The sequence below is a fragment of the Talpa occidentalis genome, unplaced genomic scaffold (genome assembly GCF_014898055.3).
Source record: "Talpa occidentalis isolate TD23 unplaced genomic scaffold, MPIMG_talOcc4v2.1 talOcc4.6, whole genome shotgun sequence".
NCBI classification, from domain to species: domain Eukaryota; kingdom Metazoa; phylum Chordata; class Mammalia; order Eulipotyphla; family Talpidae; genus Talpa; species Talpa occidentalis.
The window spans coordinates 94,034,314-94,056,478 of record NW_023604972.1 but is presented as its reverse complement, the minus strand read 5'-3'; the positions used below and the strand labels follow the sequence as shown (position 1 = coordinate 94,056,478).

The window sequence follows — 22,165 nt, the reverse complement described above, 5'->3', positions numbered from 1 at the left end:
ATTCCAACAAGTACTTATAATGTGCAATGTAATGGAATACAAAGAAGAATAACACCACACCTTCCAAGAACTTAGAGGCTAGCATGGAGCTGTATCGACAAACAGATCTTTATAAGAGAGCAGGATATGCGCAATTGCAAAAAGAATGTGCCAAAGGCATCAGATGTAAATGTACAGAGGCGGACATGTTTTAACTTTGGGGTGGGCTGGGGCAGGTTGTATGACTACATGTGTGAGAACAGGGGTTTGAAATATAACCACAGAGTATAAAAAGCTGATACAATGTTTTGCAAAATAAAAATGAATTTCCCAGGAGCACCATATTGGGAAGTGGTTGGAGGCAATTCAGGTAAAATGAGTAACATGTGAAAAAGGAGGGAAAGAGGTGTAAAGCCATCTGGCATGTCTGGGTGTGCTTTAGGACACTTTTGCAAAAGTCTGTAATCTTCTTAAAAACCCCAAGACCCAGTGGTGTATATCTGAGTGTAACAGGGTGGTCCCTAGGAAAGGGGGAGGTCACAGGTTCCCTGTTCCACCCAAAGGAGGGTGGAGCTGAGCAGAGAGAGAAGAAACTGCAGAAGAGACTGAGGAAGGAAGGAATCAGGATGGAGAGCCAGAAGGAGATCTGGAGAAGGCACATAGAGCCGAGAGACACATAAGAAACTACACTTGCCTTTTGGTCATGGACTGGTTGACACAGATGTGGGTGAGAGACCTGTGGGGAGGTGACAATGGCAGTTTTTGATTTTGCTATTTTCCTTCCAGACTTGTCTGGTTGTTTCTGATCCTTTTCCGTGGATCTCCATTGGAAGATGCTTTAGACTTGTGACAGGCTTTGGAGCCTTGTTCTGGGCCAATCCTGCTTGGGTGGACTTTTACCCACGAGGGGACAGGTAACTTTGGGTACTTGATTTAGAAACTATATTCTTTGCCTTTCCTGTATTGTTTCCTAATTGTATTAAAGTTCCTTCCCATTAAAGTCTCATATGTTCTGTGTTGATGCGGCGGATGGCAAAACCTATTTAGAGCAGGCAGGTTTGCGGGGTCTGGGCTGCCCCTCTCCCTGCCCTGTAACATGAGTATTATGCCAGTGCTTTCAAGTGCTACTCCAGACTCCAAGCAGATTGGAAAATACCCATTGCCCAATCTTTCCCAGGGCTTTAAACAAGCCTGATAATTGTAATGGTGTGTTACAATTATACTTGTTACTAACAACGAAGGTAACTTGAGTGCCTAAGACATGTCCATTGTGTGCCTAAGACATGTGCTGGAACTTACAACAAGGACTCCACAAGGAATGATCTATTTGAAAATACAAAGTTTCACAATAAAGTTTCCTTCTCTCCTACTTTTACCTGTTCCCAAACAAAATATTATATATGGGCTGGATCCATAAACTTCTCCACTTGCTTCAAGTAGGATATGTCTACCTAGTAGTGGTAAAGATGTTACATGACCATCAGAACTCTGGAATCAGAGGAACCACTATCTATCCAGAGTTAAAAGAACAATTGGTTTCTGGAATGAGCAACCAATTCATAAATACTTAAGGAGTATCTACGTATGCAGGGCCTGACCATGAGCTGGGGGCAATGACTCAATTAAATAAACTGCAGTGAGACACATGAATCCACCAGAGAAAAGGAGAAAATCTTTACCAGAGAATGTTCTGCTGGTACAGAAACCTAATGGCAAGAAGATGCCAGGTCTGTGAACCAAAATAATAAACTATGGTCCCCCAGATTAATGACTACTTAAGACCAAAACATGGGCAAGTCAATTATGTGTGATGTTGGAGCACCTTATCAAAGGCACCATCAACATTTTGGGTTACACAGAATTTTGATGTTGTTGTGGGAGGCTCTCCTGTATGCTGAGAGTGATTAGTAGAGTCCATGAGGAACTTCCACTAGATGCCAGTAATATCTGCGCCCAGTTGTGGCAACCAAAAATATCTTCAGATATGTACTAGTTGAGAACCACTGACACAAGTTAATCTAAGAGTGAGGAAAAGAAAACAAAGCAGAGATAATATTATCCTTGACTGAGGATGTAAATGAAAAAACATGGAAGATAAGAACATTCATATTCTGGGATTTCCAGCTCAGGAGTTAAAAACAGTCTTAACTCTTTAGCACTAGAATTCTTCAACAACTACTGAAGATTAGCACAGAACAGAAACTTTATGCCCCCATCCCCCACCCCACCCCAGTCACTGCTGTCAAATTCCCCTAAAGGTTCAGCTGGTGGTTACTAAGAGACAGAGCGCTTCATCTGAATAGAATGTGTCAGGCTGGGATCTTTTTAAATAAATCAGTGAGTCAGGATGACTTCTCCCCTGCTGTTCCACCAACTTTTTTATTTTTTAACTAAAATTGTAACTACCTAAGAGCAAGAAGGATGAAGGCCAATTGCTCCAAAAAGTAAGAGAAATCTGATTGGATTTCCTTATTTCCTTAGTGACCCTCTAGTGACCTTTCTTGGCAAGTTCACAACAGAAAAGGAGTCCTTAAATTGTGGCCTTGAAAATAATGGTACATTTAAAAATAAAACCAGCTCCTCTACTAGATGGCATCAGGGTTTGTCCTTTAAAAAAAAAAAAAAATTTATTTATTTATTTTATACAAGAACTGGGGTACAGGCCAGATGCGCAGGAGGGTGATAGGATTCACCAGAGACAGAGCAGGGAACAGAACAGGCAGACTGACAAAACACACTGCTGAGGAGAGCAGCAGGGAAGACAGGAGAGGTCTGCCACGCTATGTGGGACCCTCGCCGACCGGCAGGGATCGAACCAGCGCTGCAGAGGCTGCTGACAGCTTCACAGCGCGGCATTCAACCACCTGCACCACCAGGGGAGGCCCAGGGTTTGTCCTTAAGCCTAGAATACATGGCAACAATTATCTTTTCTCTGTCATTTTAAAGAGGAAACAATAACACTCCAAGACCTCACTCCAGCAAAAGATGCTGAGATGAGCAGAGAGTGGGTGAAAAACCTCCCAATCCTGGGCTTCCCAGAGGATCCCTCTGCCTGTGTCAGCGGAGGCTAGGTAGAGTGGGTTGGTTGGCTCCGATAGGCCTGTTTCGATCAACCTCATGGAGATTTTACTACAGACACCACAAGGGCACCCTCCAGCTATGGAGAGAACACTTTTCCATATGGTTGTTCTCTTCCTTTTCATTTCCAATGTTGAATTAAACTTGTGCTGTCCAAACTCTGATGATTTACAAATTCACTTTGATTTACTAATAAAGCTGAAATTAATTAAGATACGAGGCATCTCTACAACAACAATTACCTCTGGAAAGTGTAACTATACAAAATTGATGAGTTTTCTAATTATTCCTCCCTGAATCACTCATTCATTACTCATTCTCTCAGTCAGCATCGATGAGTGTGTCCTACGTGTTTCAAAGACAATTACATGCACGCCATAAACAAAACAGAAATGTAAAATGAAATTCCTTTTTTTAATGCTGGAATGCCACTTCTCTAATGTTAAAACTCAAATTTAGAGAAAAGTCATTCATAAAGTTACACTGAGGGAGGTGTTCCAATTGTACATCTCAGTGACAGCAGGTACTCACCCCTGTCTGTATTCTGGTTCAAAGCTGACAATTATTTCAGTAGGGTTACAGAACTAGTGTATTTTAATATGACCCTGCGTTGGATTCAAATAACATCAAACTAACATCAAAGCTTTAACATTTTCTGACAAGCTGACCAAGGAAATCTGAGAGAAGGCACCAGTGAGATAGATACAGTCCAGGTTGAAGTTCACTCCAGGCTTAACTGAAGCACAAATCAAGGAGAGTTATTTGCACATCTGGGACTACACCCCAAACAAGGGCGTGAGGAAAGAAGTGGTCACTAGGGAAAGGGAACAGCAATCTGCAGTATGACCCCACGAAACTACTCGAGTCAGGCAGTCCTGACAGATTACCCTGAAGAGAGGAACAGGGAACTAATACTCATTTGTGCTCTACTCCAGGAACATGTGACATCCCTGTGTGTTCATATTCTCATTTACTCCCACACACACCTACATCTTTGAGTCTGAGGCTCAAAGAAGTAATCAGCTCTCACCAGTATATTCTGGAGAACTGCAAGTACTAAAGCCTTAACAACTTCAGGGGAGATTCAAAGAAAATCTTGGGACTCTCATTCTTGAGGTCAAACTAAGATAGATCAAGCATTTTTCACTACCAGCACCTGAATGGAATATGTTCAAGTTGGCATTAAGTCATTACAAACCTCTTTTGGGTCTATAACTCTATATTCAATATAGTTTAAGATATTGCAATGGGGATATAAGTGGGTGGGGAGGACTAGTTCTTTCAGATCTGAAGCAGGTTTTTCAAATTTTGTTGGTAATATGTTGTGGCGATCAAAGATACATGGCAGTTTTGGGGTTCCACACTGTGGTTACGGATGTCAAAAGATTCCTGGTTGTGGGCCTCCCCTGATGGCACAGGCGGTTGAGCATGCGCTGTGAAGCTGTCAGCAGCCTCTGCAGCACCAGTTTGATCCTTGCCAGCTGGAGAGGGTCCCACGTGGTGCCGCAGACCTCTCCTGTTGTGCCCGCTGCTCCCCTCAGCAGTGTATTTCGTCATTCTGCCTGTTCTGTTCCCTGCTCTATCTCTGGTGAATCCTCTCACCCTCCCGCACATCTGGCCTGTACCCCAGTTCTTGCATAAAACAAATAAATAAATCTTAAAAAAAAAAAAGATTCCTGGTTGTGAAATAACAGTATTTCTGGAAACATGGGCCATGACACCTTTTGGTTAACTTTGAGGAAGGGGACATGATCTGTAGGATCTATAGGAGAAAAGAAATAATGCTGATAGAAACGTTAACTAGGAACTAGGGCACTCTTGGTGGTAAGGGACAAAGGACCACAAGCTAGCTTTAACAGAATGATTTAACTTAAGCAAATAGAGATTCCTCATGGAATCCAAGAGTAGATGTATCCAGGCTTTGCAGGGACTCAGAGGAGGTACTTGTCTTCCTCTCTTCTTCCCACTCTTTCCCTTTCACAGTTTCCTGTTTCTCTTACTACACGATTCAGCAGAGCTGCAACCACATGGTACCTAATAGCACTTTCAGTCCCAGAGTCTTAGAATTCCTAGTTTTTCTTTATAACATATAACTATTTCCCAAGGAGACTGAGAGACAAACTAAAAATGAAAATCTTCCTGGCTTCCTGAAAAGGTGTTTTATTGCTTCCCCCATTTCTGATCTATGTATTTTAAAGAACAAAAAGAAAGGTAGGAGAAGCAATATAATCTCACCTCTAGCTATTGGTATGGCTTGCTTGGCTCACCAAATTTGGAACCAATGGCTGTCCTTGTAGGTGCTATATTTTGAGAGGTAGACTGTTAGAAGGTTTTAGAAACTCGGGTGGTATGATCCTGCATTCACACTCATGGTAGGAATCCCATCCTTCCTTTTTGTATAGGGGCTCATCTTCATTCATTTTCTGTACTCGGCTCTCTATCTTCACAGAATGCTTTAATTTACCATTAAATACCTTACTTTTTCTGGGTACCAGCTCAAACACCAAATTATGCTCAGCAACGTTAGCTAATGTTCTTTACCATATTTTGGATAGTTTACAGATGTAAATTTTAAATCTTTTTTTAAAACTAATAGAACATTAGTCACTTTTTAAAAATGTAAAACCCAATACTGTATCCGATGGAATACTATTCAGCAATCAAAAAAGATAAACCTATGCCATTTGCAGCAACATGGAAGGAGCTAGAAGGGATTCTGCTCAACGAAATAAATCAAAGGGAAAAAGAAAAATATTGGATGGTTTCACTTATAGGAGGAGTATAGGGTAACCAAATAAGGAATCAGGGGAAAAAATGATAACAATAAATAAAAAACAAATTAACAGGCAACTACAAATCAGACATATTCTGCAGGGGAGGGGGAGAGAGAGGGGTCAAAATGGGAAGGAAGAGCACAAGAAACTACAGCGATGATATACAAGTGAATTGGTGGTGGGAATTCTATGGGGACTATACCTCAGAGGAGAAAGCAAACATTGTACAAAAATGAACAATGATGTAAAATATATACAAATAAATAAATTATATAAAAATTGAAAAAAAACAATACTGTCTTACAAAATATCATTGAAAAAAATCACACTAAAATTGGATAGATCTCTAAAAGTTGAGACTAGTCCCCCACACCTTTGCTTCTAAAACTAACAAAATAGAATATGTGTCTTCATTTCCAAGTTACAAGAAGAGACTCTGACACTACTTAAGAGTCTCATTTCCCCTTGGACCAGAGTCAGAGAAGCCCACCGTGTGAGTTGGAAGACAACTCTCTGAAGGAGGACAGACCTGGGCGAAGAGATGAAAAAGGATTAGAAAACAATTAACTCTCTGATAATAGCAAACAGATTGCTAGTTGACCATTACTTAAATAATGTGTTGACTCTCCTGTTAAAAAAAAAAAAATCACAAGTTTTGAAATCTAATTGATGTTATTAAACAACTCATGAATGGAGCAGAATCCTATTTAGATACTCATGAATGGAGCAGAATCCTATTTAGATACTCAAAGGGGTTACACAAAATGGAGGGCATTTACAGATGGAAAGAAGATGTGACAAGATTATTAGCAAAAGAAAAGACTGTTTCAGGCAAAGCCACTTTCCCTCAGAGGAAGGGGAATGGCTCTTATCAGGTAGATTACCTCTTTGGTGCTGATGAGGAACTCCTTATTAGGATTATGCTTTTGGGAAAGGTTGAAACTGAAATGAGATTAGGTGTTAAGCCTGGGTTGGCCTTTCAATTTGGGCTAGTTTTTTTCTATTTTTAAATAATCCACAGAAAAAAAATTACCAACAGATTATGTGTTAAATATTCTGAGGGTGGGGTAACAAGACCTGAACAAAGCCTAGCCCAGTTCCCTTTGTTGCTTTGGTAGACAGCATATATCCTTTTGACAGTCTAGCATCTAACTTCTCTTTCCTTGTGGTGAATTTCCCACCTGTGGATCCGGGGGGAGGCAGAGCTCACAATGCCAGATGTTCCCCAGTAATGATCTTCACGCCCATTCTGGACTGACTGAGAGTTACTGGTGGGCAAGCGCCTCATTTTCTCTGGAGGTTGCAGTTGCTGCAATATTGAGCTTCTGGTATGAAGTGGCAACAATAAAATCAAAACGTTTAGTGCCCTTAGCAATGGCAACTGTTTCCTCAATGGAAAACTGTTTTTTAAAAATAGCTTTACTAAAATGTAATTTACCCAATTAAAGTGTGTAATTCAATACTAAATATACTAAAAGTCATTGTATATTCACAGTTGTACAATAAATTTTAGAACATTTCATCACCCCCAAAGCACCACCTCCATCCAAACCTTCCCCTATACCCCTCCCAACTCTAGGCAATCACTAATTTGCTGTCTCTGTGTATAGGTATATTTATTCTGGGCATTTTAAATAAATGAAAATATACAATATGTGATCCTATGAGTCTGTCTTCTCTTACCTAGCATACTGTTTCCAGAGTGCATCCATGTTGTAGCATGAATCAGTATTTCACTCCTTTTAATGGCTGAATAACATTCCATTTTATGAAACTACCACATTTTCTATATTCATTCATTAGGTAATGAATATTTGGGTCTCCTTGTTACAGATATACTTCATGAAGGGAAGGCACCATTTCCCTTGCCTCACTTATATGCAGTTGCCTTAGATTATGAGTGCCAGTGTTAGGGGGAAATGATGTTCCTGAGTTAATCCCATACAGGCTTTGTGGACCCCACCCCCACTCCAGACTAAAGCCATCATTTTTTTTTTTTTAATGGGAAGGAACTTTAATAAAACTAGGAAACAATACAGGTAAGGCAAAGAGTCTAGTTTCTAAATGAAGCACCCACAGTTACCCATCCCCTCGTGGGTAAAACTCCATCCATGTGGGATCGGCCCAGAACAAGGCCCCAAAGCCTGTCACAAGTCTAAAGCATCTTCCAGTGGGGACCCACAGAAAAGGGTCAGAAACAACCAGACAAGCCCGGAAGGAAAAGAGCAAAATCAACATTAAGATAAAAGCTGCCATTGTCACCTCCCCACGGGTCTCACCCACATCTGTGTCACCCAGTCCACGACCAAAAGACAAGCGCAGTTTCTTCACGTGTCTCTAGGCTCCATGCGCCTCCTCCAGGTCTCCTGGCTCCATCCTGCTTCCTTCCTCAGTCTCTTCTGCAGCTTCTCCTCTTCCTGCTCAGCTCCACCCTTCCTTGGGTGGGGCAGGGAACCTCCCCCTTTCCTGGGGACCACCCTGTTACACCAGAACTCCATGAACCAGACTTTCTGAGCTGGGGAGATAATGCTAACTAGGGGCAGTGCTGAGCAGACTGTATAACATGGAAGGCAGGCAGACCTGTGATTGAGTTTTGCTTTTTTAAAAAAAAGATTTATTTATTCATGCATACAAGAACCAGGGTACAGGCCAGATGTGCAGGAGGGTGAGAGGATTCACCAGAGACAGAGTGGGGAACAGAACAGGTAGACTGATAGAAACACAATGCTGAGGGGAGCAGCGGACAAGACAGGAGAGGTCTGCTGTACCATGTGGGTATCTCCACAGCCAGCCGGGATAGAACCCGCACTGCCGAGGCTGCGTACAGCTGCACAGCACTGCGCTCAACCCCCTACACCACCAGCAAGGCTGCTGATAAAACCTTAAAAGTAGAAAAATTTAGGATGGAAGGTCTCACAAGGACAAACACCAGAGATGGGGATAGGGTCCTTGGGTGCCCCTTGACTGCATACTGACAGTCTCACTTTATTTTATTTTTTTTTAAAGATTTCATTTATTTATTCATACAAGAAGTGGGGTACAGGCCAGAGGTGTGTGGGGGGAGGAGGGGGAAAGTGGATTTACCAGAGACAGCAGGGAACAGAACAGGCAGATTGACTGAAGTACACTGCTGAGGGGAGCAGCAGGTGAGACAGAAGAGGTCTGCTGCGCCATGTGGGTCACTCCCTGGCTGGCTGGGGGATCGAACTCATGCTGCAGAGGCTATGGACAGCTTCATAGGATGCGTCTTAAATCCTTGTGCCACCAGGGAGGCCAACAGTCTCACTTTATAACTATTATGAATAATGCTGCTATGGACATTGGTGTACAAGTTTTTGTGTAGACATATATGATCATTTCTCTGGTTTATACCTAAGAGGGGGATTGCTGGGTCAGATGGTAACTTTATGGCTAAACTGAGGAACTGCCAGACTGTTTTCCAAAGTAGTCACCATTTTACAGTCCCACCAGCAGTGGAGAAGGATTCTGAAGTAGGTGTGAAGTTTGTGGCTTTGATTTACATTTCCCTGATGGTTAATGATGTTGAACATTTTGATGGAAGCTCAGAGTAAAAAAATTTAGATGGAAGTTTTCACAATGTCAAAAAGGAGTGATGGGGGAAGGGATGATTAACAAGTCACAAGTGAAACTGGCTATGGAAGTTTCCAGGAATCTGAGGTGGGGGCAGAAAGGATTATCAGTTGCAGAGAACCAACGTAACCTAACCCCACGGCAGTAAGTTACACAGTAATTTCATCAAAGAGCACTATATAAGGATGCCCCTTGTTCTTTCAAAACGCAGCTTTCTGCCCACCTATTCCTATGCAGGCACCTTTCCCCTTTCTCTTTTTCCTAATAAGTCTGTCCTTTTAAAATACGCATCTTGGACCTCCCCGGGTGGCGCAGCGATTGAACGCTGGGCTGCGAAGCTGCCCGCAGCCTCTGCAGCACTGGTTTGATCCCCGGTCACATGGCGCGCAGACCTCTCCTGCTGCCCACTGCTCCCCTCAGCAATGTGTTTCGTCGGTCTGCCTGTTCTGTTCCCTGCTCTGGCTCTGGTGAATTCTCTCACCCTCCCACCCCTCCCACACTTCTGACTGTACCCAGTGCTTGTATAAATAAATAATAAATAAATAAATCTTTATAAATAAATAAATAAAATACAGATCTTGTCCCTAAGACTGCTGATGGAGGATAAGAATAGAAAAACTGGAAAGGAGATACAAGGTCAAGAACCTAATTCACAAGGAGGTTGGGGTAGAGGGGATTAGGCAAAACCCTTAGGCATCAATGCCCAGATCAGGAGGTACAACATCCAGAAACTATCAGATTTCTATAGGGAGTGTCAGGCGCACAAACCATCTACCCACAAAGATGAGCTCCTCCCCCAAGATGATAAAACATAACACTGCCCCCACAACAGGGCAGCAGTCTTTCTGCCACCCGTGACTATACAGGTGCTTACATTCACCAACTCTCTCCCTCCACAGGGCAGCAGCCTTCCTGCCTGCCTGTGATCTGTGCCATGCCAGAGATTCTCCTCACTGACCTCCCTCAGTGGAGGCAGCTCTCCTCAAGGCTGCCTGGCTGCAACCATGCAGGCCTCTCAGCAAACCTGCCCCTTTCAGGGCAGCTCTTCCTGCCTGCTTGTGTCTATGTAAGTGGACTTTACTCTTCTGTCCCTTTTCTTAATTTCTTTTTTTTTTTTTAAGATTTATTTATTTATTTATTTATACAAGCACTGGGTACAGTCAGAAGCACGGGAGGGTGAGAGAATTCACCAGAGCCAGAGTGGGGAGCAGAACAAGGACCCAAGTACACTGCTGAGGGGAGCAGCGGGTGGCAGGAGAGGTCTGCGCGCCATATGGGACCCTCCCCTAGTGGCCGGGGATGGCACCGGCGCTGCAGAGGCTGCCGGCAGCTTCACAACCCAGTGCTGCGCCACCGGGGAGTTCCCTCTTCTGTCCCTTTTCTAATAAACCTGCTCTTTAAATATAACTAATGTTTCTGTCTCATGAAGAAACTTGCCTGGGGAACTCGCCGTGTGCCACTGAACGGGGAGCTCTGGTCAAACTGTTAGGGGGAAAAGGATGTCCTATCGGGGCTGCCCTATAACAAAACCTCTCCCAGAGTGAATCCAAGGACCCTGCACTCCAAACCCACTGACAAAAAGCGACATCACTGCCAGCTTATGTCTATGCAGGTGTCTCTTAAAAAAGCTGCCCCTCTCAAAATGCAGCTCTTTAGCTGCCTGCACCTATTCAGGAGTCTCATTTTCCTAGTAAACCTTTAAAATGCAGCTTTTGTCTGTTTGTGTCTATGCAAATGTTTTTTTGTTAGTAAAGTCCCTATGTGCAGCTGAAGGGAAACTGCAAAACCTCAGAGGGAGCCAAGAACCCCATGAACTGAATCCCATCAATTTCATGTGCTTAATGGTCATATGTATATCTTCTTTGGGAAAATGTTTATTTACATTCTTTGCCCATTTTAAAATTGCATTGTCTTATCATTGAGCTGTGTAGTGCACCAGACCAGTTGTACAGCATGGCTTTAAGGGTTGTTCCTGGCTACCAAAGATTACTTTTCCACACTGTTCACCATTCTATGAGCTACCATTACCCTTTGAATAAAGTCATTTTCTTCCATTTTAGCAACTGAAAACCCTGACTGACACAGACTCTGGAACCCAAGACAGCATCTTTCACCTAGAGAAAAATCACTTGAGACTTTAATGGCAAATGGAAACACCTGCTCAGTCTCAATGTTGTGAAAGTCTGGGTTTCTGAATTCATGATTCTAAATTCTCAAACTATGCAACCTCAATCCAAGCGAACTTATAGGATTAATAAGTAGAAACTGAAGCAGAGAGAAATAGACAAAAAAAAAAAAAAAAGGTTATTACTCTAAGATTAGTGGGCCACTGTTTGTTATTCAGATGATAAGCTCTGGTTTTCTGAGCCAGCATGTTGTAGAGCAACCCCGATACAAAACGGGGTGCCTGACTGTGGGTCCTCACCCGCGCGCTTAAGAGGACTTATCAATGCTCTACTGCAGGCACGCGTGAAAGGTTAATAAAAAAAGGTTTATTTACAAGGGAAGGGGAAATGAGGAAATGTACAGCTCTGGGAGAAAAGTGGGAGACAAAGTTTTAAATGAGTCCTACCCGATCCGCCGATCAGGAATCGCAAAATGGCGCTCTCAGAGTTGGCCGCCAGCCAGGAGCGGTGAAGCCAGGAGGTGAGCAATCGCGAGCCAGAGAGAGCCCAAGGCCCACGTGTTTGGTTTTTTATATCCAACCTGGCTGCCCAACTCCACCCTCAGGTCCCAGCCACCCTCCCTTTGGTGGTGATGGGATTTGTCTTTCCCAGTGTCCTGATGGCTTTAGTCTGGAGTGGGGGTGGGGTCCACAAAGCCTGTATGAAATTAACTCAGGACATCATTTCCCCCTAACAAGCAGAACTTTCTCTGCCTTGGTGCTGCAGCCACAGACACTGTGTTACCTATATTTCTCTACCAACCTAGGCTGGCATTCATGGACTCTAAGCAGTAGTCCTGATTTTATCTGCCAATTTAACTACACATTTGGTTATCAGGCAACTTTAGTTCACATACCAACACTGCTAACTTTGCATATACATGCTTCCCCTATCCCACCCTGCCTTTTGTCTCCTGGATTCTCTAAGGAGAAAGGGAAGTAAGACTACCCTCCTAGATTTATGTGTCACCTAAGGATCTGGAGAAAGTTGTTTCTGCAGCTCTCTGGGTGATACCCTTAGTTCACTCTTCTGAGCATGGTAGACTGAGGCACAGCTGTAGAGCCAGGCTGCTTGATGTCTTTTCTAAGCATCCATTTTCTCCTTTCTGATGTCCTGTTCTTCAGGAGACTACTTTAGATCCTGTATCTGAAGGGATTTGTTCAAAAGGGAACCCAATTTTAAACAATACTGATAGGCTTAAACCCTCTCAAAGGTGTTTACATTTCCCTAAGTTATAAATTTCTCTCTATTGATTTTCATTTTAACAAACTCACTGACCACTTAGTTCTCATTCTCTGTGCTCTTGTTTTGGCATCTAAGAATAAGATGGTTAGTTAAAGAGCGTGATGATATGGATAGTGTAGGTGAGAGAGAAGGACACCTGAGATCTTAGGGAAGAAATGTAGGTGGAGAGAGCCAACAACCTATTCAACAACCATTTCTTAGGCACTGACTGCACAAAATGCAGTGTTCTAGCTGCTAGAGATGCAACAGAGCAAAGCAAGGTCCTTCCCTCATGGAGATCCTATCCTAGTGGTAGCAATAAAGAAACAAAAAGATACCCTTTCAGACAGTGGTAAAGTCTGTGAAGAACAAGATGAAATAGTGACTAAGCGACAGTGACAGACGAGAATGAATTCTTTAGGCAGGCTGGCTCAGGAAAGCCTCCTTAAGAAAGTGACATGCGAGCCTCCCTGGTAGCGCAAGGGGTTAAGCACAACACTATGACACAATCCGCAGCCTCTTGCAGCACAAGTTTGATCCCCTGCCTGCCAGGGAGCAACCCACATGGCGCAGCAGACCTCTCCTGACTCGTCCACTGCTCCCCTCAGCAGTGTATTTCAGTTAGTCTGCCTGTTCTGTTCCCCACTCTGTCTCTGGTGAATCTTCTCACCCCCACATCTCTGGCCTGTACTCCAGCTCTTGTATGTATAAATAAATAAATCTTAAAAAAAAACAAAAGAAAGTGACATGCACAGAAACCTGAACAGTGGATTTGGGAAAGTTGTGCTCAGGGAGAGAAAACAGCAAGAACAAAGGTCTGGATGCAGCAACAAACTTAGCATGTTGGAGATTCAGAAAGCATCCAGCACAGCCGGAATGCAATGAACATGGCAGAGAGGCCTGAGATGAGCTGAGTGAGGTAAGCAGGTCCAGGCAGGGTCTTGAACATTATGGTAAAGATGCAGAGAGGTTAAGTCACACAGCCACTAAGAGACAATGCTAGGATAGTAATTCAAGTCTTTTCAATCCTAGCAAGGGTTTTCTTTTCTTTTTTTTTTAAGATTTATTTTTATTTAATCGAGAGCCAGGGTACAGTCCAGATGCGGGGGAGGGTGAGAGGATTCACCAGAGACAGAGCGGGGAGCAGAACAGGCAGACTGATGAAATACACTGCTGAAGGGAGCAGCGGGCAAGACAGGAGAGGTCTGCTCGCCATGTGGGTTGCTCCGAGGCTGGCGGGGATCGAACTGGCACTGCAGAGGCTGCAGACAGCTTCACGGCGCTGCGCTCAACCGCCTGCACCACCAGGGAGGCCCCCTAGCAAGGGTTTTCTAAGGCAGTTGTAACCTAGCTTATGTTCAAAATATAATGCTGGATGAAGAGGGAATTTATTAAAGCCCTTCTTGTAAATACCCAAACCAAGAACAGTCAAAGACAGCTGTCTCCCTCTCTTCTCCTCATGCACTCTTCAAAAAAATTATTAGATATGAAAAGTTCAACATGCACTATGTCAGATCTCATATAAATTCTGTCTTTTAAACAGAGGATCTGAATTTTACAGATATTATGATAAATACCTATTACTTATCACATGATCCCACAGAGCAAGTAAAAAAAGTTATTTTGGTGTTGTTATGTTTGACCTTATGAAAATTCAGTCACATTGGATTGCCTAATGTCTATTTTTAAACACAAGTTCTACTCTCCCTATTACACATTAGGAAACTTAATACAGCTAACTTGTTGGTCAGGATTAGCTACTACATATTTTTCCTGGGTCTCATACTTCATGTTGAAAGTTTAAAGTAAACTGAAATAATCATTTTAAAATAGTAAATTGAATTCCAAATAAAACAGACCAGGTGTGTGAGTGAAATATTGAGATGAGCACTGAGAGTTCTAGTACTGGATCTGCTATTATACTATTACAACAGGGTTAGAATCCCAGCATACTAGTTTTCTGAAATTAGGCACATTATTCATTACTGTACTCCACTTTCTCTTCCATAAAATGGAGATTAAAACAATGTCCTCATAGAGCTGTTGAAAAAATAAGTTATAGTAACAATTGACAGTGCTTACAATAGAAGAGTTGTTCCTTGAATACTGTTTGTTCCTTTCCCTCCTCTGGGTCTCTGTTCACTCATTAGAAACCTAAGTGGGTCAGGGAGATGAAGTCTAAGGCCCCTTCCAGGATAAGTATCAGCAGCAGCTAGGATCTCCGGCCATATTTGGACTACAGGGGGAGGAAACCTTTTGCTATAGGCAGATGGAGAGACTAGCAAAAAAGACTCAGAGACTGAAAATTCCCAAGGCCATTTACAAGGGGATTTCAGGGGCTAGAACTTGGAGGCTGGGGTTCTAGTGGACCCCTACCTTAGCTCCCCAAGCCCAACTCATTTTACCAGAGCATTTGCTTTAATTACTTATGAGATTATTTAGTATTTACCCTCTCCAAAGATGAACTCTAAAGATTAGAAATTCTGCTCTATTTACTTACTCTATGTTTACATTGGCACATAGTAGGCCCTCAATAAATATTTGCTGAATTGAAGGAGTCTTTTATGGTAGGTACATTTCTGAAATGATGGTGTCAAGACTTGAACTAAATATACCACTCTATGGTACCACTGCCTTAATACCCTTTTTGTTTGCCAAGCAGCCTGCAGGGACCTTAAATTGGCACTAGCCTCCTCAGGCAAACACCCCCAAGCCCCGGATAATAGCCCCGTAGTCACAGGTAATTGTCAGTTCCAGGTAAGACTTCCCCAACTCTTGTGATCAAGTTTCCCCCACCTCCCGGTGCTTTGCCCTGGTGTGCCCCTCTTTAAGACCCCCTCGAAGTTTACCAAGCTCCCCTTTTTAGTTTGATCAGTCCAGTCATAGCCTAAGAACCCCAAAATATCCTACCAATGGAGCCTAATAAAGACATGTGTCATTAAGCCCTACTTTACTCTGCCTGGACTCAGGCCCTGTGAACCCCCTCCAGGTATTGTGTTCTCAAGATCTGTGAGGAAGAAAGTTCTCTATTTCAATTTTTCCTGTGGTCTGTTGTTGAATTGCGGTTCACCACCCAGCACTCTGCGCTCCATTTAACAAATGTTATTTTAACAAAATCGTAACAGGAGGAAGTTAGTTTTACTTACAATTCAACAATTTTAAGTGCCCTAGTGAAATCAGCCATTAAGAGGAAATCTGTAGTGAATGTAAATTTCTGTTTAGCATGTGGATTTTTTTTTTAAACAAAAGTATATCTAAACTAAGAGAAAATAGTAATGGCTCCATAAGAGGGCTTTGAGCATTTGGAGTCTGGTAAACCAAAAAGTAGCATTGATTAATCTTTCCATATAGCTTGGACTTTCTCAGATTAGGATGTGGAATTTTTGAATTGAATGCAGTCCAGCTTTTAATAGTTGACTTTCCTCTGGGCAAAAAACAAAGCCTATTCTCATCCTTCCAGCTATGATTTGGCTGGAGGGTCAGTCTAGGGGAGGCTTTCCAACAAGTGACAGAAGGTGGGAATGGTGACCACAGACATACTAATTGAACAATCCCTCAGTACTTATCACTGTTTCCTCCCAGCTACTGTGTTCCCAGAATTACTGAGCATTCTCAATCCTTGGTAAATGAAAGGTCACCAGTCAATGAAATCCTACCTAATCTAACACTTTAAACATCCCCAAACCTGTTTCTTGCAGATATCTGGATAATTTAACATTCATTCGCTCATTCATTTGTTCATTCACACCATTCAACTATTCATTCAACAAATATCCTTAGTCCTGAAAATTCTGAGTGATTCTGGATGAAAAAAGGAAAATTCAGACAGAGCAGCAGTTAGCAGCACAAGAGCTGAAACCAGGAATTAAAGGAATATCTAACCACATGTTGTGCTTTATTATCTTCCTGCCCATTTGCAGTATAATTTCTGCAAATCCTTTCTAAATCTCATTTTAAGAATTTACAGTTGACACTTGAACAACTCGAAATGAACCCCCCTAACTCCAGTCAATAAACCAAACAACTACTTCATAGCTCACTGTTGACGGGAAGCCTTGACAATAACATAGTCAATTCACACTGATTTTGTATGTTATATATAGAATATATATACTGTATCCTTACAATAAAGGAAGCTAGAGAAAAGAAAATGTTATTAATAAAATTATAAGGAAAATGCATTTAGAGTACCATACTCTATTTATCGATACAAGTTTGTACTATTTACAAGAAAATCCATGTATAAATCAACTCACACAGTTCAACCCATGTTGCTTAAGGATCAGCTATATTCTTTTCCCTATTCCTGTGTGAATATCCTTACTGCAGTGCATACAACATTTTATTGAAGTTAACTACTTCCTCTCAACAGACTGAAAGTTCCTTGAGAGAAGCAACTGTGTTATCCAATCCCAGTTATGCTGCTGTTGCTTAGCACAGGATCATGAGTATAGAGCTCATCATCAATGGGCAGTTCTGTGGATTCCAATGAAGGTAATGGATTTCTAACTAATATCTATTGGATATGGTAGCCTCCAGCACTTGAAATATAGATAGGCAGGGTGAGTTGCATAGCATATCAACTTTCAAAGAGTATATAAAAAAGTATAATATTTCATTGATAGTTTTAAATTGATTACATATTGAAATAATACTTTGGATATTGAGCTAAATGAAAAATATTACAAAAATTAATTTCACCTGTCTCTGTGTACTTTTTAAAAATGTGACTATTAGAAAATTTAAAATTATGTATATGGTTCACATTATATTTTTATTGGATAATGATAGATTAGGCCAAAAATTATTGATTCAGGTACAAGGCATGACCTGTGTCTTATACCTGATCCTCTGTTTTCTTGGTAGAAAAGGTAACTTGGTTATATTGTTTGAATTGAGTCAAGGTATTCATTTAGGCCTAGGCTCAGAATAGACTCTCCAGGGACTATAAGATAGATTCTGTTTTTGCAAATTCTATCAGCTAATATGTCCAATATTTTAGTAGGTTTGCTGTTTTGAAGAAAAACAATTTCCAGCTCTTGCTAGCTATATTTCAAAGTCTTACCAAGGGCATGTACTACCCATGCAACCAACATTTAAATAGCTCTTCAATTGCTTGCTCCAAGGGCCTCCTCCCTCGGTGCTGGCATACATAGCTGTCACTCCTTTAATCCCCAACTCTTTCCACTGACCTCAAAAGAGGGTAAGCTCAAATAACACACTTGTCACAACACCTAGGTAAGCACAGCAGTGGGAGATATCATATAAATAGATATATGGAAACAGAGTGCTCTGTACTGATAATGAAAACCATCTACAAACTCCCTTTGCCTTCCAAAAGGTTTGTTTCCTACGATGTAAAATGTAAATGTCACTAACAATTTTAATTCTATCAGTTTAGACAGACTTATTTATATAGACACTGCAAAACTGCAACTGGAAGTAATTTTTAAGTTTTGGGTACTGCTGCGCAAAAATCCTCTGTGCTTAAATAGAGTAATTAAAATTGAGCAACAGAAAATGATCCAAAACAAAAATAATGGAAATCTTCTGGGTGATCTGTGCAAAAGGTTATAAAATTTGGATTTCATTGGTCTACAGTTAGAAAAAACAAGTAAAAAGTTCTATTTATCTATTTCCCTCCATATAGGAGACTGAGTTTGAAAAATTTAGCAGTGTATGGCAACATTAGGTGTTTAACAAATATTAACTGAATTAATATATAAATTTTTAGGTGCCTACTACTTAATGGAATACTGCAATTCCCATGTTTTCCTTATTTTACTTGTTTTAAACCCCAAGAGGTATGGTAGACAGAGCATGACTTCCTATTTTACTCAGAATACAATCTGACGACCTTAGCAAGGCCTGAAAGTCCTACATGATTTGCAGCCCAGTTATCTCTTAGATTCATGTCTGACCACTCTCCATATTTACTCTGCTCCAGCAACCTGACCACCTGCGTTCCTCAAACAAAACACGAACAGTCCTGTCTCAGTGCCCTTGTACCTAACCTTTCCTCTGGAATTCTCATTTGTTCAGTCTTTGCTCAAATGCCACTTCATCTAGGAAGCTTTCTTCAATACCTTATCCAAAAGAGCATACTCCTCTTGCGTTGTTTCCTTATCACGTACTGCCACCTGACATATAACCTATTTTTCCCGCTATTTTATCTTCCTGAGCTGGAAAGTCACTTCCAGGAAGGCAGGAATTTTGTCTTGTTCTCTGTTATACACCTTGTGCCTGGAAAGTGTGTGGAACATAGTGGGAGTCAATAGACATTTATGAACTAACAAACATTAGACTGGAGTCCAGACACTTAGTTGTACTTCTAGGGCTAAAGTTATGTGATTTTGAATAAATGTCCCCTGACACTGAGTTTCTCTATTTGTAAAAGGATTGGGTGAAAGATGTTTCTCACACCTTTCTGGGTTCTACAATCCTGTAAGTTTTATAGAGCTGCCTTTCGCAGACAACTTGGCTGTGAAGTTTTAGCAACACAAAAATCTCTTTTTGATATTCACCCACTATAAGCCTTCTGGGTATTTCATTATGATAGGACACCCTACCCAGAGGGTCCCTGATGAAATCCTCCCCAATCCTGCCAGACAGAATGGATGCCAGAACTTCCTCTCTATTGTGAAGTGTTTTGTACAGCCTTTTCTTTCCTAAATCTCTTATATCATAGTTAGTGACATAATTGTGTTTTTCTGTCTCCACCAAAAATGTGATCACCTTAAAGATAGTAATGAAGTAATGAATTCCTAGTAGCCTTTTTTTTTTTAATCTCCAGTTTTTTGCATGATCCAGGGCAACTAATAACACTGACATCATCACTCTCCCCTTATTGATGAGTAGTGGGGGCAGAAAGTAAAGCTTGGAACAATTTTAACTCATGTTCATTTAGTTTAATCCTACAACAACTTTATGAATTAGGAATTATTAATACCATTTTACAGATAAGAAAATTGGGCTCAGGGATGACAAGAAATGTGCCCGTGATGGAAGGGCTAATAGGATTCACATTCAGCTTCTTCATGCCACATATCATATTCATTTCATTGAATGAAACATAAGAAAGTTCTCTGACCCAATATGAGTATTGACATGTATAATATTAAGTTTTCCTGCACTAGAAAAGTATTTTTACAATTAAAGGGTATTTTCCTGTGATTCAGAAAAGTGGCTATAGGTAACGCAAGGAAAGGGTCTCTCCTTAAAAGGGAGATGTCATAAGCCTAACATTGGCTTCAGGCTCACATCTTGGTTTTTACATTTATTTGCCCTTCATCCTCAGTAAATGACATAAAGTGCCAGTTTTCTTACTTGTAACTTCATAGTATTGCTTGAAGGGATTAAAATGAGAAAACATTTAAACACTTAGCAGGGAAACCGGCACAGAGTGACCAGGCCTTCATTAAATTGTAAAACTTTGGTAGAAGAGCCCAGCAGAAGGAATAAAGCAAAAGACATTGTTACCTCTCATTTTCTAGAGAATATCCCAAGTTTTAACGTTAGTCTCACAACAAAGAACTTTCAGCCATATTTTAGTTTGGTTAATAAAAATACTTTGACGTAGAAGAAATTTGGGGACTCCCAAGTCCCCCCAAAAGTTCCTCTCTGCTGATCTCTCCCTAGGCATTATTTCCTTTCCCATTGCATCCACCCTGGTGTAACCCTTAGACATCCTCTTTCTCTCTGCTGCTGCCTCCCTGACAAGCCCTCTCCAAACCAATCTGATCTGCCTGTCAAACTAATTTTCCAATAGTCCAATAAATTCTGTCCAGAAGGTCCCTGAATCCTTATTACCCATGGCATCAAATCCAAAATAAATGGTTTTTAAGGCCTCCCCTACCACCTACCTATACCCTCAAGTTTCCCTCTACTCTATTCATTCTTACCCCGTGCCCTGTCCCTACCAGCTGTTACCAGAGCAGCCTGAATTTGACTGCAGATACATCAAATCTTTACCTGAAGTTCTGACCTCTGCCAAAGGGCAATGCAATCCCAAAGTGGGGCTTTGATTCATTGTCAGTTACTCACAGTTTAGTGTAAATGAATTTTCAGATTCTCTGGGGGATAATTTTGATTAAGCAAGGATATGAGGCTTCTGGACACCATTAAGGGAAAGGGTCTTAAAAGCTAATATTGACAGATTTCTCCCCTTCCCAATATTGCCCAGGATTAACAGGTCCCTAGCCATTTCCCTCAGGTATGGTTGCGTCAGCTTTCTGTATGGTTCTGTCCAGGTACTCCAGGCAGCCACAGTTCTCTACACTCTCCTCAGACTTTCCACAGCATCCAGGATCTCTCCTCTTAGCCCCTCTTATTTTTTGGCATAAAACCTCACTCCCTATATATAAAGTTAGGAAAAAGCTTCCAAACTTTTTTCATTAAGTCTTAGAGGGCAGAGACTGTTCCTGCTTCACACTTGATAGTTGCTTAGTAAATATGCTCATGATTGCAGACTTATCTGACAGACATTTCACCCGAATCCATGTGGGTTATTTCAATGTCAGCTCTGTTGGCTTTGGCAAGCAGCATTTTTAACTTTGGGTAAGATGGGCATTCCAAAATGGTGCACATCCATCTGTCACCTACAAAGCCTCCCTATTGATATTAATAGATTTGGGAAGGGACATCATTGACAAAACAAAAAATACTAAAAGCAAAACAAAACAAAAAAAACACACCAAAAAAAAAAAAATCCCCAAAGCAAAAACATACTCAAAGAGAACAAGTTAAGTAGAAACATCCAAATAGACAGCTGATTCTTACTATTCTCATTTTAGGGTCTAGGAGAAGTGAGGAAGATTAAGCCAAGGGAGAGCCATGTTTTTATATAGTATTACCTATACATAGTGGCATCCACGACATCAAAACATTATTTGGGATCAGGAAAATAAAGGAGCAGAAATTTAAGAACAGGCGTTATTGGAAGTCCTGGTTTCTTTACACCAAAGAAATCACAGGCCTTTGTAGTAAGACACAGTATCTTACTGAGATATAGTAACCAACCCGGTGTTAGGTACTAGGCATCCAGGCGACCTCCAGCGTTTCAAGGTTCCAGTGGAAGCTTCTCTGCTTCCACCCGCACTCCCTACCCACTTCTCTTCCTGCTCAGGTTTCCTCAAGATTGTTCCTTTGGTGTGGGCCAAATGGAAGTTTCAGCGCATTTCTGTAGTTAGGCAGGACCCTAGGAAAATCCCCAGGAATAAACAAAAGCAGCCTTCACAAGATGAGCTGGTGGAGGGAGTAGAGGAGGGCTGTGGGGGGCAGTACACTTATGGCTGCAGGCGGACCGGTCACTCCAGCTGACACCTTCCAGTTCTTCACTAAGGCAGCGTCCCTAGA

The 22,165-nt window shown here is 41.6% G+C and overlaps 1 protein-coding gene across 1 annotated transcript in view; it reads right to left on the bottom strand.

The window, feature by feature from the left end:
- CMYA5 (cardiomyopathy associated 5) overlaps window positions 1-22,165 on the bottom strand; it is an 83,343-nt gene that overhangs the window by 60,862 nt on the left and 316 nt on the right.